This window comes from Bombina bombina, chromosome 4, assembly GCF_027579735.1.
Source record: "Bombina bombina isolate aBomBom1 chromosome 4, aBomBom1.pri, whole genome shotgun sequence".
Lineage (NCBI taxonomy): Eukaryota > Metazoa > Chordata > Amphibia > Anura > Bombinatoridae > Bombina > Bombina bombina.
In genome coordinates, this window is record NC_069502.1 from 927,050,856 (window position 1) to 927,069,657 (window position 18,802).

At 41.5% G+C, this 18,802-nt stretch overlaps 1 protein-coding gene across 2 annotated transcripts in view; it reads right to left on the bottom strand.

Annotated features, from left to right (window-relative positions):
• Positions 1 to 18,802, bottom strand: part of GPATCH11 (G-patch domain containing 11) — a 178,957-nt gene that overhangs the window by 147,713 nt on the left and 12,442 nt on the right. The gene's annotated exons all lie outside the window — the stretch shown is intronic.

The following is an 18,802-nucleotide window of genomic DNA, read 5'->3' on the forward strand; positions in this document are numbered from 1 at the left end:
TGTTCAAGGTATTTCAATGCCACTGCTACACAAAACCCTACGACACCATACACACCGGCACATAAAGCACACAGGAAATTACATCACGCTGAGTAGTCCACTAGCCATTATGAGCTGGAATGTGGGAGGCATCACTTCCCCACAAAAGCGTAGGTCCATATTACGTTACCTACACTCTAGACGAGCTGACATTGCCATTCTAGAGGAGACACACTTATCACAGCTAGAACACCAGAAACTGAAACAAGCTTGGGTAGGAGAGGTAATCTTTACACCATACGAACAACGGAGAGCTAGAGGGGTAGCGATCCTGTTCAGGAAGAACCTACAATACACTATCACCAAAACACAGACCGATCAGGAAGGGAGATTTGTCATGATTCAATTAGAAATCGGGGGATTATCCTTCGCGCTGGTAGGTGTATATGGACCACAAACTCAAAAACAAATGTTCTGGAGGACACTACACTCAGAGATAATAAGATTCACTAACTCACCCCTCCTTATCGGAGGGGACTTTAATATTGCCCCACAGGTCCCTGCAGATAGATTTTCTAACCCTGACAGAAACACACCAAAGCCCCAGAGAGCTTATAATTCTAAAAAATAAACACTGATAATACGCACGCTAGCGAAGTCTTTAAGCCTGCAGGATGTGTGGAGAGCCAAGTACCCAGAAAATAGGGAATACACATGCATGTCTGTAGCAAAGGATACCTTGTCGAGACTAGACTACTTTCTGGTCTCTTCAATGTTGTGTCCTAGAGTAGAAGAAGCCGCAATAGATCCCATAACGATTTCTGACCATGCACCCATAGAGGTAAAAATTCATACAGGAGCCTCCAATCACAAATCTAACAAATGGGTCTTTCCAACATACCTGTACAGAGACCCAAATTTCTATAGACATATTCTGGGCGAATGGCATACATACTCAGACCTTAATAAAGAACACACAGATGATCCCCTTCTATTCTGGGAAACGGCCAAGGCTGTCCTGAGAGGGGCCATATCCGCTTACGCCACATCCCTTAAAAAACAACATAAATCAAAAACAGACCACCTCTTAGTATGCCTTTTAAACGCAAGAAACAAATATCTCAGGAATCCTAACAACACAAATAGGCAGAAATATAAGGAAGCCAAAACACTTAGGGACAACTACATATTCCAACAAACCAACAAAGCCCATGCTAGACTTCAAGCCAAGTACTACAGGTTTGGGAACAGAACTGGGAAGCTACTAGCTAGAGTGACCAAATTGACTAGGACAAGGACTTCTGTCTTAGCGATAAAGCAGGGAGAAACCCTATTAAATAAAGAAACCGATATTCAAGATGCCTTCACTGACTTCTATAAGAGACTTTACTCGACACACCATGTGCTCGACGTGGATAGGGAGAGATTCTGGACTTCGATCCAGCTACCAAAAATAGAGCAGAACCAACTTAACGAGCTCAATTCCCCCATCGCTAAAGAGGAAATAATAGCCACAATTAAACATCTAAAGCTAGAGAAATCCCCGGGACCTGATGGACTTCCGGCGGAGTTCTGCAAAATAATGGGATCAGACATAGCTGGGGCCTTGGAGAAACTGTTTAATGGCTTATTAGATGACTCGGTGGTACCCTCGGTTAGATTTGCAGAAGCTAACATTAGCATCATACCAAAGGAGGGACGGGACCCACTCCTGACACAGTCTTATCGCCCTATATCCCTACTTAACCAGGACTATAAAATCCTAACAAAAATTCTGGCGAATAGACTGGCAGGGATCCTACCGTCGCTTATTCATAGCGACCAGACTGGTTTTGTCAAAGGAAGATCATCTGTCCTTAACATCAGAAGGGTCCAGACAGTTATTCAATATTACTGGCAGTTGTCCCAAGATAGTAAGAAGAGAGATAGTCATAGAGAAGCAGCCTTATTACTAATCGACGCTGAAAAGGCCTTTGATAAGGTCCTGTGGGAACACCTCTTCCATACTTTGGGGAAGATGGGAATAGAAGGCTCATTTGTTACCGCGGTATCCAATTTATATAGGGCCCCGCAGGCATCTATCCTTGTGAACGGGACTGCCACATCACCTTTTCTGCTACATAGAGGCACGAGACAGGGTTGCCCCCTGTCTCCGCTTCTTTTTGACATTGCTATCGAGCCGTTAGCGTGGAGAATCAGACAACAACTAGAGGGAATGCAGATAGGTGATACTGTCTCACATGTCTCGCTTTTTGCAGATGACATGGTGCTATTTGTTCAAGATCCCAGCAAGAATATACCCAAATTAATGGAGTTAATAGAAGAGTTTAGTAAGATCTCTGGATATGCGATTAACACTGATAAAACAGAGTTAATATGGCTTCTATCAAAGAGTGACAGGCAAATCCCTAATTATGACTTTAAGGTAGTGGAAGGGAATTTTAGGTACCTGGGAGTAACTCTTAATGTTGATCCGCGGAAGTGGTACTCGATAAACTATGGTCCCCTGCTGGGACAGCTGAAGAACTTGCTTAAAACATGGTCCCCGCTTCCTCTATCCCTATCAGGCAGAGTAAGTCTTATAAAAATGGTCTACTTCCCAAAAATATTCTATTTCTTCCAGACACTACCATTCATACTTAAAAAAACTGACATGCAGAACGTAGTGAGGACGGTCCTTCAATTTATATGGTCTAATAAGAAACACAGGATTAGCTATTCTAAACTCACAGCACCACGTGAGACGGGTGGCCTGGCGTTACCTAACTTTGAACTTTATAACTGGGCAGCTCAGTGTAAATTTACTATAGATTGGTTGACGGGGCAGGAAAAATTCACAAACACTAAATTGGAAAACACACTGATAAAACCTTGGACACTAGAAATGATACCCCATATGACCCACTCACAGGCGACTAAATACCTCAATGACATTGACCTACTGAACGAACCGGCGAGAGCCTGGAGACTAGCCTGTAAACACCTGGGAGGAGACCATAGGTTAATAGCTTATCTACCATGGGGGGGTAACCCTGAATTCCCTGCGGGAATCACATCTGAAGCCTTTCTTCACTGGAAAGAGCTAGGCCTACGTACAGTGGGCCAGACGATAATGCCAGAGGGAACTCACATGCAAACTTTTGATGAGCTGAGACGCGAGTTTGGACTCCCTAGGACACACCACTATGCTTACCTGCAGGCTAGGCACTACTACTCCACACTATTGAGAGAGAATAGAGGTGGTGCACAGTCACAGATAGTACAAAGTGTAAAGTTAGTAGAGCAAGGTATCACATCAATATCACCACTATATAAGAGGCTAAATAGTACTACGAGCACCTCATGCCTAAGTAGACTTGCTGAGCTCTGGAGCTCCCTGTTAGGGGAGGAGGTGACCAGTAAAGAGATCGAGGAAAGTATACATAAGGTTAAGCGAGCCACTCTCTCGTCAGAAATCAGGGAGTCACATTTCAAACTCATACACGACAGTTATATAACACCCAGGAAATTCCAGAAATGGAAAGCAGAAAGAGATAATAAATGCCCAAAGTGTGGGAGAGAAGACGCAGACATTAGGCACATGTTATGGAACTGTCCCAAGCTTGTTAGGTTTTGGAAGATGACATCTTACTGGGCAAACCTAAGCCTGCACACTCACACTAAAGAACTGACACTTAGAGCCATTACATTGTTAGACTTCGAGGGAATCCCGAGAAACTCTAAACTATTTCTGTTCAACATAGTCTTAATAGCCAGGCGACTGATATTTCAGAATTGGCTCAAACGTAACCCACCTACTGTGACACAGTTGAAGCAAACACTGCTAAGTCAAATGCTCATTGAACAATCAGACGGATTGGGAGACGTCACTAATAGAGTGAGGTCTTTTGTTACAAAATGGGAACCATTTATTCTCACGCTCCCAATCCCGTTGCGAAAAATGGTTATGGCACCTTTTCGAAACACAGAGTACATATTAGAAGCTAACCTGAGAGGCGAGTGGCAGTTTGACTAATCATGAAACTGAGGACTAGGGGAGATGAGGTGAAGCAGCCTGAGCTGGCAAATGTTAGTTTAAGTTAATAAAAATTATTTTGTTTATAAGAAAAATGTGCCTTATAGGAGGACTGACCGAATGTTCATAAATTATGACTATACCAACAACAAGATTTTACTCTCCATGTTAGCCATTGACCTATCTTCTGTTGAAGGTAAGAATCAGAACAGACGAATTTCATAATGTCCTAGTCAAGTTAAATTCTGTAACATTTCTATTTATGCTGAATTATTATTGTCTTGGGCTTTCTGTACTTGGCACACGAAAAATAAAGATATTTAAAAAAAAAAAAAAAAAAAACGGTTTCATGAGACATTGCTTGTCAGTCACAAACATTCACAAGACTTTAGTGGTGATCTCTCACTTCAAGCAAGCTAGAAGTGAGGGACGCATAAACTCCATGCGAGAGAGATAGAGATAGAGATGATAGAGATAGAGATGATAGAGATAGAGATGATAGAGATAGAGATAGAGATGATAGAGATAGAGATAGAGATGATAGAGATAGAGATAGAGATGATAGAGATAGAGATAGAGATGATAGAGATAGAGATGATAGAGATAGAGATAGAGATGATAGAGATAGAGATGATAGAGATGATAGAGATAGAGATGATAGAGATAGAGATGATAGAGATAGAGATGATAGAGATAGAGATGATAGAGATGATAGAGATAGAGATGATAGAGATAGAGATGATAGAGATAAGATTAAGGTTTATTATAGTTCATTATAACATAGCTTATTATGCCGTGAGAAAAAAAAATATGTTAATGTTCTAAGCTGAACACTTTATCTCAATAATTTGTCCGATGGCCTTGCTATGTGTTGGGCAATGCGCCCAGGTATACTTTTATCTAACACTCCACGCTCATTAAAAATACTCCTTTTTATTCCTTCTTTTTAATGAAGTTCCAAGCATACTGTGTAAGATGAGATGGTGTGGCTATGATTACATCATTGTTTAACCCCATACACTGTAACCATGGTCTATAAAAGTATGTGATGCCTTATAATAAGCAGAACAGCGATTAGACTTTACTTGCTATCTGTCTGATTGTTGTTCCCGAGATAAAACTCGTAAAGGTAACCCATTCAGTTCCAGGTGAAGGTGTTGAATACTTATAACTGGGTGTCAAGCGATACCCCCAGTTATAAGATAACGCCTAACAGATGAGGAGAAGGCATTTGACAAAGTGGAATGGGATAACCTACTAACCTCTCGACAAATTCGGTATCACTGGGGACTTCCACAACCACATCCAAACACTATCGTAACCCAAGAACTATGATCATAGTTAATGGTGAGGTCTCCCAGCCTTTCCTGCTGGAAAGGGGAACCCGACAGGGCTGCCCGCTTTCTCCTCTTCTTTTTAACCTTGCGATAGAGCCACTAGCCATCCACATTAGGAACACTCTGAATGGAGTAGCTCCCATACCCTACACTTATCAGACTCTCTATGCTGATGACCTACTGCTGTACCTCCAAAACCCAAACACTGAAATCCCAAAACTAATAACAATACTTAACCAATTTGGAACAATTTTCAGATATAAAGTAAACCTAGATAAAATCGGAACTGATACCTCTCTTAAAAGAAACCCTAATGCCCCCCCCCCCCAACTCAAACGACACTTAAAAATATGATAGGTTCCTTTACATACCTGGGAATTAACTTACATACGAACACAAATTTAAATTTACCAACTCAATACCCCCCCCCCCCCCCCATTCTTACGCAAATACAAAGGCTCCTAGCTGGATGGTCAAAACTACCGATCCCCTGTCCGGTAGAATTAACCTAATAAAAATGATAGCAATGCCCAAACTTCTATACCCCTTACAACTACTACCCCTCCTACTTACACAAAAGGACTTACAAACTGTGAATAGTACCTTCTCTAGCTTTGCATGGAACAATAAAAAACAATGAATGAGTTGCCTCAAGTTGGCTATGCCAACAGATAGAGAAGGCCTCAAACTACCAATTGTAGAGTGGTACAACTGGTCCACACTAGCCAAACTAGTCCTCGAGTGGCTGGCGGGCACAGCTGTCTTCAGTGATGAACAACTGGATAAACAAATTATACACCCGCTCAGTCGAGCCTTCCTACCACACACACACACACACATCTTTGCACTCCCTACCGCCCAAATTAAAGACAACATCCTATATAGAGACCCCCTAAGGGCATGGGCGAAACTTTGTAGGTGGTGAAGACTCTCTCACTGATACAGGGCAATCCTACCTTCCTACCAGGAATGACCACTCAAATCTTTAAGATGTGGGAAGAAAGGGGACTAACCTCAATAAGACAACTGATAGGACCACTTACTAACAAAATACAACCCCTAGTAGCACTTCAAGAAAAATTCAACTTACCCCGACACAGCACCTTTGCATATCTTCAATGCTCCCACTATGCCCGCAAACTATTAACGTACGGACTTGACTGCACAACTCGCAACCCTATTGACAACCTATGCTCTCTAACCAAACAAGGGACACATTCTATCTCACATATCTGCAACCTAATCATCAAAAATAAAACTGCCAACATAACACGACTATTGTGTGATAGTTGGAAAGCGAATGCCAACTTAGATATTACCGAAGATGTCCTGACCACTAGTTTTGAACTGTCAAGGGCCACACTGGCATCTGATCATAGAGAATCACATCTCAAACTCATGCACCTCAGCTGTATCACCCCTAAATTACATGCTAAGTGGGTTCCTGAAGCATCTGATAATTGCCTCAAATGCTCCCTGCCTAACCCAGACATTCCGCACTTGTTCTGCCCCAAGATACTCCAATATTAGGCTAAAATACAATACTGGCTATCAAAAGTGTGTGGGTCTCACATAACCTTATCAATGCTTGATGTCCTCTTTTTAAGAGGCCATATCCAATTCTCTCCCCAAGACCGTTTTTTAAACACATCCATACTCATAGCTAGGAAAGTAATCCTCAATAATTGGATTTCCAACAAACCACCACACCTGACACAATTTAAACACCTATTACACACCCAACTTCTAATAGAGCAAGCAGACGTTAAAGGTGACCGTGACATGGAAAAAATAATTAAATCATTTATGACCAAATGGGAATCTTACTTGCTATCCCTCTCCCCCAACATTAGACAACAAATCCTGACCCCCTTCCTGAATAGCACCTACTTAATGACTGAACAACTAAAAGGTAGATGGCCTTTGGACGAGGGAGACACCAGACGCAATCCCCAATGGCTCTGACACTTGTAACTCCTTATCCCCCCCAACTCACAAAGAAACACTATCAGGATTTCTGGATGGGCCCGGAGTCTCCTCCCAGATGCTGGATTCCCCCCCCTGCCCCTCCTGGGATATTCTAGGAGAGGGAGTTCAGCTGATTTCATGAGGGCAGTGAGCCAGCAAATAAGTCTTGACAATCTTAATTTTGTTATATCTATATTTATGCTAGACTTGTTTATGTTTACTTGTTTATAGCTATATCGTTAGGTGTCGTGGTTGGTCACCATGACACATTATAATTATTATAAACCTCCCAGAATATGAATGTGTATACCTGACGCTATATATCTGACTACCACCACACTTACAGATCCATGAACTTGAAATTGCTGAGAATCTAAAATTACAGTCAGATGAAGCCAACCATTCACCTGGGATAGACCCTCCCTCTCCTCCTCCACCCACCCTCCCTCTCCTACACATGCCTTCCCTCCCCATATACCCCCCTCCCCCCCTTGCCCAGTCTCTCCAATCCCACTTCCACAGTTAGAAGTTAAGTTATTTATAAAAAGTTATAAAATGCTTAAGAATGAGAACTAAGCAAGTTGTCACTGCATCTGAGTAACAGATTTTTATAAATCAATATATGTATACAGCCTCCTTTTCTGACGAATACTTGATGTTAAACTGCGGAACATTTATTTTACCCTGTAACTCTACTTGAGTTTTGACAAATTAAAAGGGACAGTAAAGCTCAAAAATAATGTTATATAATTCTGAACATAGTGCAGAATTATATAACATTATATTAGCCAAACTTTGTAAAACCTAACATTCCCTTTTAATTTTTTTTTTTTTTTAAAACGGCTGTTTTACAGACCCGCTCTCTGTGATCTACTGAGCGGGTCTGTTTGTTTTACACAGCGCATCGGGCCAGCTGTATAGTCACAGCCCGGCCCGACCGCACCATTATACACAGGGCAGCTCGCTCCTGCTCTGTCTGACAGCAGGAGTGTATAACGGCACGGTCGGGCCGGGATGTGACTATACAGCTGGCCCGATGCGCTGTGTAAAACAAACAGACCCGCTCAGAAGATCACAGAGCGGGTCTGTAAAACAGCCGTTTTTTAAAAAAATTAAAAGGGAATATTAGGATTTACAAAGTTTGGCTAATATAATGTTATTTAATTCTGCACTATGTGCAGAATTATATAACATTTTTAAGGTTTACTGTCACTTTAATAAATAAAATCATTCTCCACGGGAGTGAGCACAATGCTATCTAATATGGCACACATGCACTAGCACTGTCTGGCTGTAGTGCGAGATTGAAACAAATGCTGGATTTGAGCAAAAACTAAAGAGTAGGGATGCACTCTGTATATAGATTATTGCTGTTATAAAAAGTCACGTGTATGCAGTCACATAATATGCTTTGGTCATTATTTGGTGCACAGTTATAGTTGCATACTCTTTTCTTCATTAGTTTTGGTTCAAGATTGTAAAAAAAGAAAGCAAAAAAGGTATAAGGGGCTGCCTGCAAAGGTTTAGAAACAGGCAAAGTTAGAGGTTACAAAGTAGATTAATATAATAATGTTGTTTATGCAAAGCTGGGGAATGGGTAGTAAAGTCGTCATCTATCTTGATAAGCAAAAAAAACACACACACACACAAAAAAACACAAGTAGACTTTTAAACTATTGATATGGTTTAGGAAGTTGACCCATTACCAATCAAACGTATCAGAGAGTGACTGTGTGTTTTAATATGGGTGCCACCAGCTGTGTTTATCAGATGGTTTATCTTGTATATATCCTATCAGCCTACACAAGATCAGGATGCAGGTTGTTATGTCTGCAAACTCTCTCCTCCTGTCTCCTTCAGATATAAAGAATTCCTAAAATTATATAGTGAATAGGTGTTAACATTGGTAGGTGTTGGTATGGCGTTTACTGTTTATCAATAGTATGAAAAAATATGCATACAGCGCTCTACCAGGAACGAACAACAGCTCAGTAGCTTGTTCTACAGCAAGTTACCACCTAGGAGCAGCCTCTTTTAGCCAAATTGTGCTTTTCACAGAGGAGAACTTTCCTAAAGTATATCAGTCTGATCCCACCTAACAAGGTAAATCCAGCCCTGAAATACCAGACAATTCTTCTCTGAAAAAAATATAATCTGAACTGCCTTTAAGAAATGTGTGTGTAAATAAACATGAACCCAGTAACCACACGTTCAATTTGTGTGCAAAGAAGTCGCTTGTATTTCTTAAATGATTTTTAATTATTTTAATTTATTTTCATCTCTATTACAAGCATTTTTTAAGCACAAAACCTGTGGAGACAGTGGCGGATCCAGGGGGGGGGCAACGGGGCAATTGCCCCCCCCGAGAATCTGCGATGTCATCGCAGAAAATGCAGACTGTCTGCAGAAAGATTGAGCCTAACGTTAGGTGAAGCATTCAGGATTTATTTTTTTATTTAAATTGTAAAAATATTTTTAAGCTTTTGATATTGTACTGGTAGTGGGGGAGGGGGGGGTCAGAGCGGGAACTTAACTGATAGGCAATTAGCGCGGGAGCGGAACACTGTCAGACAAAGTGACTCAGTCAATCAGTATGAGGCACGTTGCTGGCGGCTGCAGACAGTCCCGGTCATTGTGAGCTTATTAGCGGTCCGGACAGGCTGACTGACATTGACAACTTCATCCTCATTTGCACCTGCTCCTTTTAGCCCCACATTCAAAAGATCCAACTTGAAGCGTTCTCAGGTAAAACTGAATCTTTCTTATTGGTCTGTAATAATGGGGGATGTGGGGGTTATGGGGGATGTGGGGGTTCAGAGCCCTAATGGGGGATGTGGGGGTTCAGACTACCGTAGTGTGTGTGTGCACTGCAGACTCACTGCAGTGACATACTTGCGTACATAATTGTATTTGAACCGGCAATGGTAAAGCTGACCCGGTGTTTATATCGGCACTGAGTTAGTGTGAATAAAATTCCCATGCAGCCAGCAGCTACAGCGTGCAGAGAGCTGTTACAACAATCAGTTCTGCTGCAGGAAGCTGGTGGGTGGAGCTGGATCGTGAGGGGTTCCTGGAATCAGCTGTAAGTAACGGTTCATCACTGTCCCACTGTATACTGTAAATCTCTCTGACAGCAGCTAATAGTTTGGAATGCAGTTCAGCTGCTGTTTACAGTCCTCATGGCTAGCTAAAAACATCGAAGGGAAGGAGCAGTAAATCTTAGCTGACAGCAGTAGTAGCAGTTCTGCGTGTGATGTCATCTCCCTCCTTTCACTACACGGAGCACACTTCACTTGCCTGTCAAAAAGTAAAAGTACATTTGTGTGGGGAGAGGATCTACAGAGTACACCTCTGAGAGTTTTATTTTCAATAGAAGGTATTAGTGTTAAGGAGGGAGGGAGCAAGTATACCAATGCTTTTACTACATGATTCTACTAAAAAGGACTTTCTACTATTACTATCCTTGCTTTGTTTTCCACTTTAATATATGCTTTATGGAAACTCAACCTGACTGCTTAAGTTTGTTTTACTATGGATTTCTGTGCCTATTTCATTTAGGATGCAAAAGGATATCTGTAAGCCAATATAGTTTTGCCTTGCTCTATGTAAGCATGTGCCCTAGTGTTTCATACCATGGTTTTAGAAGGGTAGTCACAGTTTTATACACTCTGATATACTACAAATTGATAAACTAATGTTCTATTTTTTGATATTTAATTCCTATAGGTCTTCATTAAATGATCAGAATAGTATTGTAAATTCAAGTAATCCTGAGGATATTGCTGTTATCTTATTTTTATATACCTGCTTTTATGATGAGACCACATAGATACATTTTTAACTTGCTCCCTGTGGGCTACAAAGTTTTCTATATATCAGATGGTCCTTCCATATCACTATAATATAGACATATTTATAGAGGTGTGTGTGTGTATAAATATATATATATATATATATATATATATATATATATATATATATATATATATATATATATATATATATATATATATATATATATATATATAATAAATGTGTTTATTGTAGTGATATGGAAGAAGCCATATGTGCACGGGGCTTTATTTCAAGGGGTGGGGTCTAGCACCCCACAAACTTCAAAATTCACCAGCCGCCACTGTCTGGCATGCATATTCTATGGTCGCGGCAACATTTAGGGCTGGTCCACAAATTTTCCAGGGCTGCTTTTGATTCCCAGTCCTGTTCTATAAGCACTCATTATTTTCTGTCCGCCGCCACAAAAAAATCTGGAAGTGCCCCTCCCGAGACCAGGCTCTGGATCCGCCACTGTGTGGAGACCATATATAACCTGCAAGTTGCAAGCACTTGTAAATTTTACTGGAAGCTTTATGGCAAACACTAAAAAACAGAATTTATGCTTACCTGATAAATTACTTTCTCCAACGGTGTGTCCGGTCCACGGCGTCATCCTTACTTGTGGGATATTCTCTTCCCCAACAGGAAATGGCAAAGAGTCCCAGCAAAGCTGGCCATATAGTCCCTCCTAGGCTCCGCCCACCCCAGTCATTCGACCGACGGACAGGAGGAAATATATATAGGAGAAACCATATGGTACCGTGGTGACTGTAGTTAGAGAAAATAATTCATCAGACCTGATTAAAAAACCAGGGCGGGCCGTGGACCGGACACACCGTTGGAGAAAGTAATTTATCAGGTAAGCATAAATTCTGTTTTCTCCAACATTGGTGTGTCCGGTCCACGGCGTCATCCTTACTTGTGGGAACCAATACCAAAGCTTTAGGACACGGATGAAGGGAGGGAGCAAATCAGGTCACCTAAACGGAAGGCACCACAGCTTGCAAAACCTTTCTCCCAAAAATAGCCTCCGAAGAAGCAAAAGTATCAAATTTGTAAAATTTGGCAAAAGTGTGCAGTGAAGACCAAGTCGCTGCCTTACATATCTGGTCAACAGAAGCCTCGTTCTTGAAGGCCCATGTGGAAGCCACAGCCCTAGTGGAGTGAGCCGTGATTCTTTCAGGAGGCTGCCTTTCGGCAGTCTCATAAGCCAATCGGATAATGCTTTTAAGCCAAAAGGAAAGAGAGGTAGCAGTCGCCTTTTGACCTCTCCTTTTACCAGAATAAACAACAAACAAAGAAGATGTTTGTCTGAAATCTTTTGTAGCCTCTAAATAGAACTTTAGAGCACGGACAACGTCCAAATTGTGTAACAAACGTTCCTTCTTTGAAACTGGATTCGGACACAAAGAAGGTACAACTATCTCCTGGTTAATATTCTTGTTAGAAACAACCTTCGGAAGAAAACCAGGCTTAGTACGCAAAACCACCTTATCTGCATGGAACACCAGATAAGGAGGAGAACACTGCAGAGCAGATAACTCTGAAACTCTTCTAGCAGAAGAAATAGCAAACAAAAACAAAACTTTCCAAGATAGTAACTTAATATCTATGGAATGTAAAGGTTCAAACGGAACCCCTTGAAGAACTGAAAGAACTAGATTTAGACTCCAGGGAGGAGTCAAAGGTCTGTAAACAGGCTTGATCCTAACCAGAGCCTGAACAAATGCTTGAACATCTGGCACAGCTGCCAGTCTTTTGTGCAGTAAGACAGATAAAGCAGAGATCTGTCCCTTTAGAGAACTCGCAGATAATCCTTTCTCCAAACCTTCTTGTAGAAAGGATAGAATATTAGGAATTTTTATCTTGTTCCATGGAAATCCTTTGGATTCACACCAACAGATATATTTTTTCCATATTTTATGGTAAATTTTCCTAGTTACAGGATTTCTAGCCTGAATCAGAGTATCTATAACAGAATCTGAAAACCCACGCTTTGATAAAATCAAGCGTTCAATCTCCAAGCCGTCAGTTGGAGGGAGACCAGATTCAGATGTTCGAATGGACCCTGAACAAGAAGGTCCTGTCTCAAAGGTAGCTTCCATGGTGGAGCCGATGACATATTCACCAGGTCTGCATAGCAGGTCCTGCGTGGCCACGCAGGAGCTATCAAGATCACCGAGGCCCTCTCCTGATTGATCCTGGCTACCAGCCTGGGAATGAGAGGAAACGGTGGGAATACATAAGCTAGGTTGAAGGTCCAAGGTGCCACTAGTGCATCTACTAGAGTCGCCTTGGGATCCCTGGATCTGGACCCGTAGCAAGGAACCTTGAAGTTCTGACGAGACGCCATCAGATCCATGTCTGGAATGCCTCATAATTGAGTTATTTGGGCAAAGATTTCCGGATGGAGTTCCCACTCCCCCGGATGGAATGTCTGACGACTCAGAAAATCCGCTTCCCAATTTTCCACTCCTGGGATGTGGATCGCAGACAAGTGGCAGGAGTGATCCTCCGCCCATTGAATTATTTTGGTCACTTCTTTCATCGCCAGAGAACTCCTTGTTCCCCCCTGATGATTGATATAAGCAACGGTCGTCATGTTGTCTGATTGGAACCTTATGAATTTGGCCTTTGCTAGTTGAGGCCAAGCTCTGAGAGCATTGAATATCGCTCTCAGTTCCAGAATGTTTATCGGGAGAAGAGACTCTTCCCGAGACCATAGACCCTGAGCTTTCAGAGATTCCCAGACCGCGCCCCAGCCCACTAGACTGGCGTCGGTCGTGACAATGACCCACTCTGGTCTGAGGAAGCTCATTCCCTGGGACAGATTGTCCAGGGTCAGCCACCAACGGAGTGAATCTCTGGTCTTTTGATCTACTTGAATCATCGGAGACAAGTCTGTATAATCCCCATTCCACTGTTTGAGCATGCACAGTTGTAATGGTCTTAGATGAATTCGTGCAAAAGGAACTATGTCCATTGTTGCAACCATCAGTCCTATTACTTCCATGCACTGTGCTATGGAAGGACGAAGAACAGAATGAAGTACTTGACAAGAGCTTAGAAGCTTTGACTTTCTGACCTCTGTCAGAAAAATCCTCATTTCTAAGGAATCTATTATTGTTCCCAAGAAGGGAACTCTTGTCGACGGGGACAGAGAACTTTTTTCTTTGTTCACCTTCCATCCGTGAGACCTGAGAAAGGCTAGGACGATGTCCGTATGAGCCCTTGCTTTTGACAGGGACGACGCTTGTATTAGGATGTCGTCCAAGTAAGGTACTACTGCAATGCCCCTTGGTCTTAGAACCGCTAGAAGGGACCCTAGTACCTTTGTGAAAATCCTTGGAGCAGTGGCTAATCCGAATGGAAGTGCCACAAACTGGTAATGCTTGTCCAGAAAAGCGAACCTTAGGAACTGATGATGTTCCTTGTGGATAGGAATATGTAGGTACGCATCCTTTAAATCCACGGTAGTCATAAATTGACATTCCTGGATGGTGGGTAGAATCGTTCGAATAGTTTCCATTTTGAACGATGGTACCCTGAGAAATTTGTTTAAGATCTTCAAATCCAAAATTGGTCTGAATGTTCCCTCTTTTTTGGGAACTACGAACAGATTGGAATAAAATCCCATTCCTTGTTCTCTTATTGGAACTGGATGTATCACTCCCATCTTTAACAGGTCTTCTACACAATGTAAGAATGCCTGTCTCTTTATTTGGTTTGAAGATAAGTGAGACCTGTGGAACCTTCCCCTTGGGGGTAGTTCCTTGAATTCCAGGAGATAACCTTGAGAAACTATTTCTAGCGCCCAAGGATCCTGAACATCTCTTGCCCAAGCCTGAGCAAAGAGAGAGAGTCTGCCCCCCACTAGATCCGGTCCCAGATCGGGGGCTATCCCTTCATGCTGATTTGGTAGCAGTGGTAGGCTTCTTGGTCTGCTTACCCTTGTTCCAACCTTGCATTGGTTTCCAGGCTGGTTTGGGTTGTGAAGTATTACCCTCTTGCTTAGAGGATGCAGAGTTAGAGGTTGGTCCGTTTCTGCGAAATGGACGAAAATTAGGCTTATTTTTAGCCTTAAAAGACCTATCCTGTGGAAGGGCGTGGCCCTTTCCCCCAGTGATGTCTGAAATAATCTCTTTCAAATCTGGTCCAAATAATGTTTTACCTTTGAAAGGGATGTTAAGCAATTTTGTCTTGGAAGACACATCCGCTGACCAAGACTTTAGCCAAAGCGCTCTGCGCGCCACGATAGCAAACCCTGAATTTTTCGCCGCTAATCTAGCTAATTGCAAAGCGGCATCTAAAACAAAAGAGTTAGCCAATTTAAGTGCGTGAACTCTGTCCATAACCTCCTCATATGAAGATTATCTACTGAGCGACTTTCTAGTTCCTCGAACCAGAAACACGCAGCCGTAGTGACAGGAACAATGCATGAAATTGGTTGTAGAAGGTAACCTTGCTGTACAAAAATCTTTTTAAGCAAACCCTCTAATTTTTTTATCCATAGGATCTTTGAAAGCACAACTATCTTCGATAGGAATAGTAGTGCGTTTGTTTAGAGTAGAAACCGCCCCCTCGACCTTGGGGACTGTCTGCCATAAGTCCTTTCTGGGGTCGACTATAGGAAATAATTTCTTAAATATAGGGGGGGGAACAAAAGGTATGCCGGCCTTTTCCCACTCTTTATTTACTATGTCCGCCACCCGCTTGGGTATAGGAAAAGCGTCGGGGGGCACCGGAACCTCTAGGAACTTGTCCATCTTACATAATTTCTCTGGAATGACCAAGTTGTCGCAATCATCCAGAGTAGATAACACCTCTTTAAGCAGTGCGCGGAGATGTTCTAATTTAAATTTAAATGTCACAACATCAGGTTAAGCTTGATGAGAAATTTTTTCTGAATCTGAGATTTCTCCATCAGACAAAACCTCCCTCATGGCCCCTTCAGATTGGTGTGAGGGTATGTCAGAACAATTATCATCAGCGCCCTCTTGCTCCTCAGTGTTTAAAACAGAGCAATCGCGCTTTCTCTGATAAGTAGGCATTTTGGATAAAAGATTTGCTATGGAGTTATCCATTACAGCCGTTAATTGTTGCATGGTAATAAGTATTGGCGCACTAGATGTACTAGGGGCCTCCTGTGTGGGCAAAACTGGTGTAGACACAGTAGGGGATGATGTAGTATCACGTTTACTCCCCTCATTTGAGGAATCATCTTGGGCAATATCATTATCTGTGGCATTACTGTCCTTACTTTGTTTGGACGCTATGGCACAATTATCACATAAATTTAAATGGGGAGACACATTGGCTTTCATACATATAGAACATAGCTTATCTGAAGGTACAGACATGTTAAACAGGCTTAAACTTGTCAACAAAGCACAAAAAACGTTTTAAAATAAAACCGTTACTGTCTCTTTAAATTTCAAACAGAAAACACTTTATTACTGAATATGTGAAAAAGTATGAAGGAATTGTTCAAAAATTACCAAAATTTCACCACAGTGTCTTAAAGCATTAAAAGTATTGCACACCAAATTTCAGAGCTTTAACCCTTAAAATAACGGAACCGGAGCCGTTTTTAAATTTGACCCCTATACAGTCCCAGCTATATGCTTTGCTGAGACCCAACCAAGCCCAGAGGGGAATACGATACCAAATGACGCCTTCTAGAAGCTTTTTTAGTGATTCTTAGATCCTCACACATGCATCTGCATGCCTTGCTCTCCAAAAACAACTGCGCAGTAATGGCGCGAAAATGAGGCTCAGTCTATAACTAGAAAGGCCCCCAGACTAAAAAAGGTGTCCAACACAGTGCCTGCCGTTTTTTAAACGTTCCCCAAGATTATAATGCCAATTGTTAGCTAGAATCTGCATAATATGCCCCAATAAAGCAATCGTTTTAGCCCATAAAAATGTCTACCAGTTTTTTAGCCCTTTTTTAAGCCCTTTATTCTTTTATGTTTGACTAAGAAAATGGCTTACCGGTCCCCATGAGGGGAAATGACAGCCTTCCAGCATTACATGGTCTTGTTAGAAATATGGCTAGTCATACCTTAAGCAGAAAAGTCTGCTAACTGTTTCCCCCAACTGAAGTTACTTCATCTCAACAGTCCTATGTGGAAACAGCAATCGATTTTAGTTACTGTCTGCTAAAATCATCTTCCTCTTACAAACAGAAATCTTCATCCTTTTCTGTTTCAGAGTAAATAGTACATACCAGCACTATTTTAAAATAACAAACACTTGATAGAAGAATAAAAACTACATTTAAACACCAAAAAACTCTTAACCATCTCCGTGGAGATGTTGCCTGTGCAACGGCAAAGAGAATGACTGGGGTGGGCGGAGCCTAGGAGGGACTATATGGCCAGCTTTGCTGGGACTCTTTGCCATTTCCTGTTGGGGAAGAGAATATCCCACAAGTAAGGATGACGCCGTGGACCGGACACACCAATGTTGGAGAAAAAAACTTCATATCAAATTGTACTATAATGCCCCTTTAAAATGCTATTCTACAGGTACTTTTATAAACTATGTAAAAACCTCTATAAAAATAATTTTAAATTGGTGACTTTATATATAATAATAAAAAAATTAAAAAACTTTTATTCTATTACCGCTTCACAATATTTCCTCCATCCCCTTTTATGTAGTGTAGTGCTATAGAGAGTGGTACCACTTGGGTGAACGGCATTTGGGTGATATCTCACATGTCACTCACCAAAGTCACTAAAGACACCCTCGCATGGTGAAATCAGTTCTGTTTACATAATGGCATACAGATACAAAGCTTGGGAAATGTTAGCCCAGACTTGTCACCTCTAAGGGCTGGCCAATGAATTTACCAGGGCCAGCGTCAGAATACATAAATAAATCATGATAATAATAATAATAATAATAATAATAATAATGTGTTATCCACAGGACCTATTTAATAGTTACACCACCTGTCTGGTTATAGTGTCCAACCCACTAAAATAAACTAAGCTAAATTGGGCTAATAGAGGCTGCTCCCAGGTGGTAAATCACCATAGAACAATCTACTGAGCTGTTGTTCGTTCCTGGTTAAAGGGACAGTATACACTAATTTTCATATAACTGCATGTAATAGACACTACTATAAAGAATAAGATGCACAGATACTGATATAAAAATCCAGTATAAAACTGTTTAAAAACGTACTTAGAAGCTGTCAGTTTGGCTCTGTTGAAAAGGTAGCTGGAAAGCCCACTGCAAGTGGCAAATAAGACACTCCCCCCCTCCCCCTTCTTTTGCATATGAAAAGACCCTTTACACAAACAGGAGCAAGCTGGAGTAGGTAGTCGAGCGTATTCACATAAACCTTTGGGGCTTGGTTAGGAGTCTGAAAATCAGAGCAATGTTATTTAAAAATAAGCAAAACTATACATTAATTTAAAAAAAAAAACTTTATGGGCTATATAAATAGATTATCTACAAAACATTTATGCAAAGAAAAAATGAGTGTATAATGTCCCTTTAAGTGCTTATCTTCCTATTTGTATTTACATAATGACCCTGAAGAGGTCACCCAAAGGGTGATTGGGGAAACCAGACATGAACTACCTGTCCAATGTGCTTAGGGGTAAATGGCGGGATCAGACTGATATACTTCTGGGAAGTTCTCCTCTGTGAAAAC